Raw genomic sequence first — 6,000 nt, forward strand, 5'->3', positions numbered from 1 at the left:
GGCTGTGATTGCTAGGAGCACTATGAGGGGGGCTGTGATTGCTAGGGGAACTGTCGGGGGGGCTGTGATTGCTAGGGGCACTGAGAGGGGGGACTGTAAATGCTAGGGGGACTGTGAGGGGGGTTGTGATTGCTAGGGGCACTGTGAGGGGGGGGCTGTGATTGCTAGGGGCACTGTGAGGGGGGCTGTGATTGCTAGGGGCACTGTGAGGAGGGCTGTGATTGCTTGGGGCACTATGAGGGGGGGCTGTGATTGCTAGGGGCACTGTGGCGGGGGGGCTGTGATTGCTAGGGGCACTGAGAGGGGGGCTGTAAATGCTAGGGGGACTGTGAGGGGGGGGCTGTGATTGCTAGGGGCACTGTTGGGGGGGGCTGTGATTGCTAGGGGCACTGTGAGGGGGGCTGTGATTGCTAGGGGCACTGTGAGGGGGGGCTGTGATTGCTAGGTGTACTGAGAGTGGGGGTTGTGATTGCTAGGGGCACTGTGAGGGGGGGCTGTGATTGCTAGGGGGACTGTGAGGGGGACTGTGATTGCTAGGGGCACTGTGAGGGGGTCTGTGCTTGCTAGGGGCACTATGAGGGGGGCTGTGATCGCTAGGGGCACTATGAGGTGGGGGGGCTGTGATTGCTAGGGGCACTGTGAGGGGGGCTGTGATTGCTAGGGGGACTGTGAGGGGGGGGCTGTGATTGCTAGGGGCACTGTGAGGGGGGGCTGTGATTGCTAGGTGTACTGAGAAGGGGGGGTTGTGATTGCTAGGGGCACTGTGAGGGGGGGCTGTGATTGCTAGGGGGACTGTGAGGGGAACTGAGATTGCTAGGGGCACTGTGAGGGGGGCTGTAAATGCTAGGGGGACTGTGAGGGGGGCTGTGATTGCTAGGGGCACTGTGAGGGGGGCTGTGATTGCTAGGGGCACTGTGAGGGGGGCTGTGATTGCTTGGGGCACTGTAAGGGGGGCTGTGATTGCTAGGGGGACTGTGAGGGGGGCTGTGATTGCTAGGGGCACTGTGAGGGGGGGCTGTAAATGCTAGGGGGACTGTGAGGGGGGGCTGTGATTGCTAGGGGCACTGTGAGGGGGGGCTGTGATTGCTAGCGGCACTGTGAGGGGGGGGCTGTAAATGCTAGGGGCACTGTGAGGGTGGGCTGTGATTGCTAGGGGCGCTGTGAGGGGGGCTGTAAATGCTTGGGGCACTGTAAGGGGGGGCTGTGATTGCTAGGGGGGCTGTGAGGGGGGGGCTGTGATTGCTAGGGGAACTGTGAGGGGGGCTGTGATTGCTAGGGGCACTGTGAGGGGGGCTGTGATTGCTAGGGGCACTGTGAGGGGGGCTGTAAATGCTAGGGGGACTGTGAGGGGGCTGTGATTGCTAGGGGAACTGTGAGGGGGGGCTGTGATTGCTAGGGGCACTGTGAGGGGGGCTGTGATTGCTAGGGGCACTGTGAGGGGGCTGTGATTGCTAGGGGTACTGTGAGGGGGGGCTGTGATTGCTAGGGGCACTGTGAGGGGGGCTGTGATTGCTAGGGGCACTGTGAGGGGGCTGTGATTGCTAGGGGGACTGTGAGGGGGGCTGTGATTGCTAGGGGCACTGTGAGGGGGGGCTGTGATTGCTAGCGGCACTGTGAGGGGGGCTGTGATTGCTAGGGGCACTGTGAGGGGGGCTGTGATTGCTAGGGGCACTGTGAGGGGGGCTGTGATTGCTAGGGGCACTGTGAGGGGGGCTGTGATTGCTAGGGGCACTGTGAGGGTGGGCTGTGATTGCTAGGGGCGCTGTGAGGGGGGCTGTAAATGCTTGGGGCACTGTAAGGGGGGGCTGTGATTGCTAGGGGGGCTGTGAGGGGGGGGCTGTGATTGCTAGGGGAACTGTGAGGGGGGCTGTGATTGCTAGGGGCACTGTGAGGGGGGCTGTGATTGCTAGGGGCACTGTGAGGGGGGCTGTAAATGCTAGGGGGACTGTGAGGGGGCTGTGATTGCTAGGGGCACTGTGAGGGGGGCTGTGATTGCTAGGGGCACTGTGAGGGGGGCTGTGATTGCTAGGGGCACTGTGAGGGGGCTGTGATTGCTAGGGGTACTGTGAGGGGGGCTGTGATTGCTAGGGGCACTGTGAGGGGGGCTGTGATTGCTAGGGGCACTGTGAGGGGGCTGTGATTGCTAGGGGCACTGTGAGGGGGGGGCTGTGATTGCTAGGGGCACTGTGAGGGGGGCTGTGATTGCTAGGGGCACTGTGAGGGGGGCTGTGATTGCTAGGGGCACTGTGAGGGGGGCTGTGATTGCTAGGGGCACTGAGAGGGGGGCTGTGATTGCTAGGGGCACTGTGAGGGGGGCTGTGATTGCTAGGGGCACTGTGAGGGGGGGGCTGTGATTGCTAGGGGCACTGTGAGGGGGGGGCTGTGATTGCTAAGGGCACTGTGAGGGGGCTGTGATTGCTAGGGGCACTGTGAGGGGGGGCTGTGATTGCTAGGGGCACTGTGAGGGGGGCTGTGATTGCTAGGGGCACTGTGAGGGGGGGCTGTGATTGCTAGGGGCACTGTGAGGGGGGCTGTGATTGCTAGGGGCACTGTGAGGGGGGCTGTGATTGCTAGGGGCACTGTGAGGGGGGCTGTGATTGCTAGGGGCACTGTGAGGGGGGCTGTGATTGCTAGGGGCACTGTGAGGGGGGCTGTGATTGCTTGGGGCACTGTAAGGGGGGGCTGTGATTGCTAGGGGGGCTGTGAGGGGGGGCTGTGATTGCTAGGGGAACTGTGAGGGGGGCTGTGATTGCTAGGGGCACTGTGAGGGGGGCTGTGATTGCTAGGGGCACTGTGAGGGGGGGCTGTAAATGCTAGGGGGACTGTGAGGGGGGCTGTGATTGCTAGGGGCACTGTGAGGGGGGCTGTGATTGCTAGGGGCACTGTGAGGGGGGGCTGTGATTGCTAGGGGAACTGTGAGGGGGGCTGTGATTGCTAGGGGAACTGTGAGGGGGGCTGTGATTGCTAGGGGCACTGTGAGGGGGGCTGTGATTGCTAGGGGCACTGTGAGGGGGGCTGTGATTGCTAGGGGCACTGTGAGGGGGCTGTGATTGCTAGGGGTACTGTGAGGGGGGCTGTGATTGCTAGGGGCACTGTGAGGGGGGCTGTGATTGCTAGGGGCACTGTGAGGGGGCTGTGATTGCTAGGGGCACTGTGAGGGGGGGGCTGTGAGTGCTAGGGGCACTGTGAGGGGGGCTGTGATTGCTAGGGGCACTGTGAGGGGGGCTGTGATTGCTAGGGGCACTGTGAGGGGGGCTGTGATTGCTAGGGGCACTGAGAGGGGGGCTGTGATTGCTAGGGGCACTGTGAGGGGGGCTGTGATTGCTAGGGGCACTGTGAGGGGGGGGGCTGTGATTGCTAGGGGCACTGTGAGGGGGGGGGGCTGTGATTGCTAAGGGCACTGTGAGGGGGCTGTGATTGCTAGGGGCACTGTGAGGGGGGGCTGTGATTGCTAGGGGCACTGTGAGGGGGGCTGTGATTGCTAGGGGCACTGTGAGGGGGGGCTGTGATTGCTAGGGGCACTGTGAGGGGGGGCTGTGATTGCTAGGGGCACTGTGAGGGGGGCTGTGATTGCTAGGGGCACTGTGAGGGGGGCTGTGATTGCTAGGGGCACTGTGAGGGGGGCTGTGATTGCTAGGGGCACTGTGAGGGGGGGCTGTGATTGCTTGGGGCACTGTAAGGGGGGGCTGTGATTGCTAGGAGGGCTGTGAGGGGGGGCTGTGATTGCTAGGGGAACTGTGAGGGGGGCTGTGATTGCTAGGGGCACTGTGAGGGGGGCTGTGATTGCTAGGGGCACTGTGAGGGGGGCTGTAAATGCTAGGGGGACTGTGAGGGGGGCTGTGATTGCTAGGGGCACTGTGAGGGGGGCTGTGATTGCTAGGGGCACTGTGAGGGGGGGCTGTAAATGCTAGGGGGACTGTGAGTGGGGCTGTGATTGCTAGGGGAACTGTGAGGGGGGCTGTGATTGCTAGGGGAACTGTGAGGGGGGCTGTGATTGCTAGGGGAACTGTGAGGGGGGGCTGTGATTGTTAGGGGCACTGTGGGGGGGGGGCTGTGATTGCTAGGGGCACTGTGAGGGGGGCTGTGATTTTTAGGGGCACTATGAGGGGGGGCTGTGATTGCTAGGGGCACTGTGAGGGGGGGCTGTGATTGCTTGGGGCACTGTAAGGGGGGGCTGTGATTGCTAGGGGGGCTGTGAGGGGGGGCTGTGATTGCTAGGGGCACTGTGAGGGGGGCTGTGATTGCTAAGGGCACTGTGAGGGGGGGCTGTGATTGCTAGGGGCACTGTGAGTGGGCTGTGATTGCTAGGGGCAATGTGAGGGGGAGCTGTGATTGCTAGGGGCACTGTGAGGTGGGCTGTGATTGCTAGGGGCACTGTGAGGGGGGCTGTGATTGCTAGGGGCACTGTGAGGGGGGGGCTGTGATTGCTAGGGGCACTGTGAGGGGGGGCTGTGATTGCTAGGGGCACTGTGAGGGGGGCTGTGATTGCTAGGGGCACTGTGAGGGGGCTGTGATTGCTAGGGGCACTGTGAGGGGGGGCTGTGATTGCTAGGGGCACTGTGAGGGGGGCTGTGATTGCTTGGGGCACTGTGAGGGGGCTGTGATTGCTTGGGGCACTGTGAGGGGGGCTGTGATTGCTTGGGGCACTGTGAGGGGGCTGTGATTGCTAAGGGCACTGTGAAGGGGGCTGTGATTGCTAGGGGCACTGTGAGGGGGAGCTGTGATTGCTAGGGGCACTGTGAGGTGGGCTGTGATTGCTAGGGGCACTGTGAGGGGGGGCTGTGATTGCTAGGGGCACTGTGAGGGGGGGGCTGTGATTGCTAGGGGCACTGTGAGGGGGGCTGTGATTGCTAGGGGCACTGTGAGGGGGGGCTGTGATTGCTAGGGGCACTGTGAGGGGGGCTGTGATTGCTAGGGGCACTGTGAGGGGGGCTGTGATTGCTAGGGGCACTGTGAGGGGGGGCTGTGATTGCTAGGGGCACTGTGAGGGGGGCTGTGATTGCTTGGGGCACTGTGAGGGGGCTGTGATTGCTTGGGGCACTGTGAGGGGGGCTGTGATTGCTTGGGGCACTGTGAGGGGGCTGTGATTGCTTGGGGCACTGTGAGGGGGGCTGTGATTGCTAGGGGCACTGTGATATAAAGAGGACTGCGCTGTAAAGGGGCACTCTAATCATTACAGTGCAGTCCCCTTTATATCACAGTGCCCCTTTACATTAAAGTGCGGAGGACCTACTCCGTGAATATCTTGTCACCAACCGCCCCCATGAACACCTGCCCCTCGGTCCCTGGAAAAACTGGCTGCTCAGTCTAAAGTGCCCAGGCCTATTTTTTGTCCCAGTCTGGGCCTGACTGCAAGTGCCAACCACTGTTTGCTCTAAGTCTGACCATAGATACATACTGCTGCATGTGTCAACCAATTGTTTGTTCTCACTTAGTCTGCCTTACTCAGGGCACATATGATTGCTGAGATAGCATTTCTTTTTTCTGAGCTGCTGATCTGAAACAAACTATGCCACACAGGAAAATCAGCTGGTCCTACACTGTACAATCAGATTGTAAATATAGATTATACATCTCTGTTATGCTATGTTTTGAGGTGCAGCAGACTTTGCTACCCTTTGAAAAGCGATCTGAATTTGCATTGCTTTACGGAGGTGTATTAGGTGGTGAGGAGGAACTGGGGTTGATTTACTAAAAGCAAATGTGCAGTTGCGCTAATTTTTTCCAGAGCTTAGTGAATTAGGTGAAGACTCACTTTGTAAAGAATAAGCAATCAAGTGCAAGAGAAATTAAGAAAAAAAAAAAACAGCATTTTTGCTTGCACATGATTGGATAATGAAAATCAGCAGAGCTTCACCACATTCACTAAGCTCTGGGGAAATTAATGCAACTGCACTTGCAAAGTGCTCAGTCTAATTGCCTTTAGTAAATCAAGCCCAATATGTTGCCTCCTTACCACCTGTTGTAGCTGCCTGGCGGTATGATTATGTCAGATTTTTG

The sequence above is a fragment of the Aquarana catesbeiana genome, linkage group LG03 (genome assembly GCF_042186555.1).
Source record: "Aquarana catesbeiana isolate 2022-GZ linkage group LG03, ASM4218655v1, whole genome shotgun sequence".
Classification (NCBI taxonomy): Eukaryota; Metazoa; Chordata; class Amphibia; order Anura; family Ranidae; genus Aquarana; species Aquarana catesbeiana.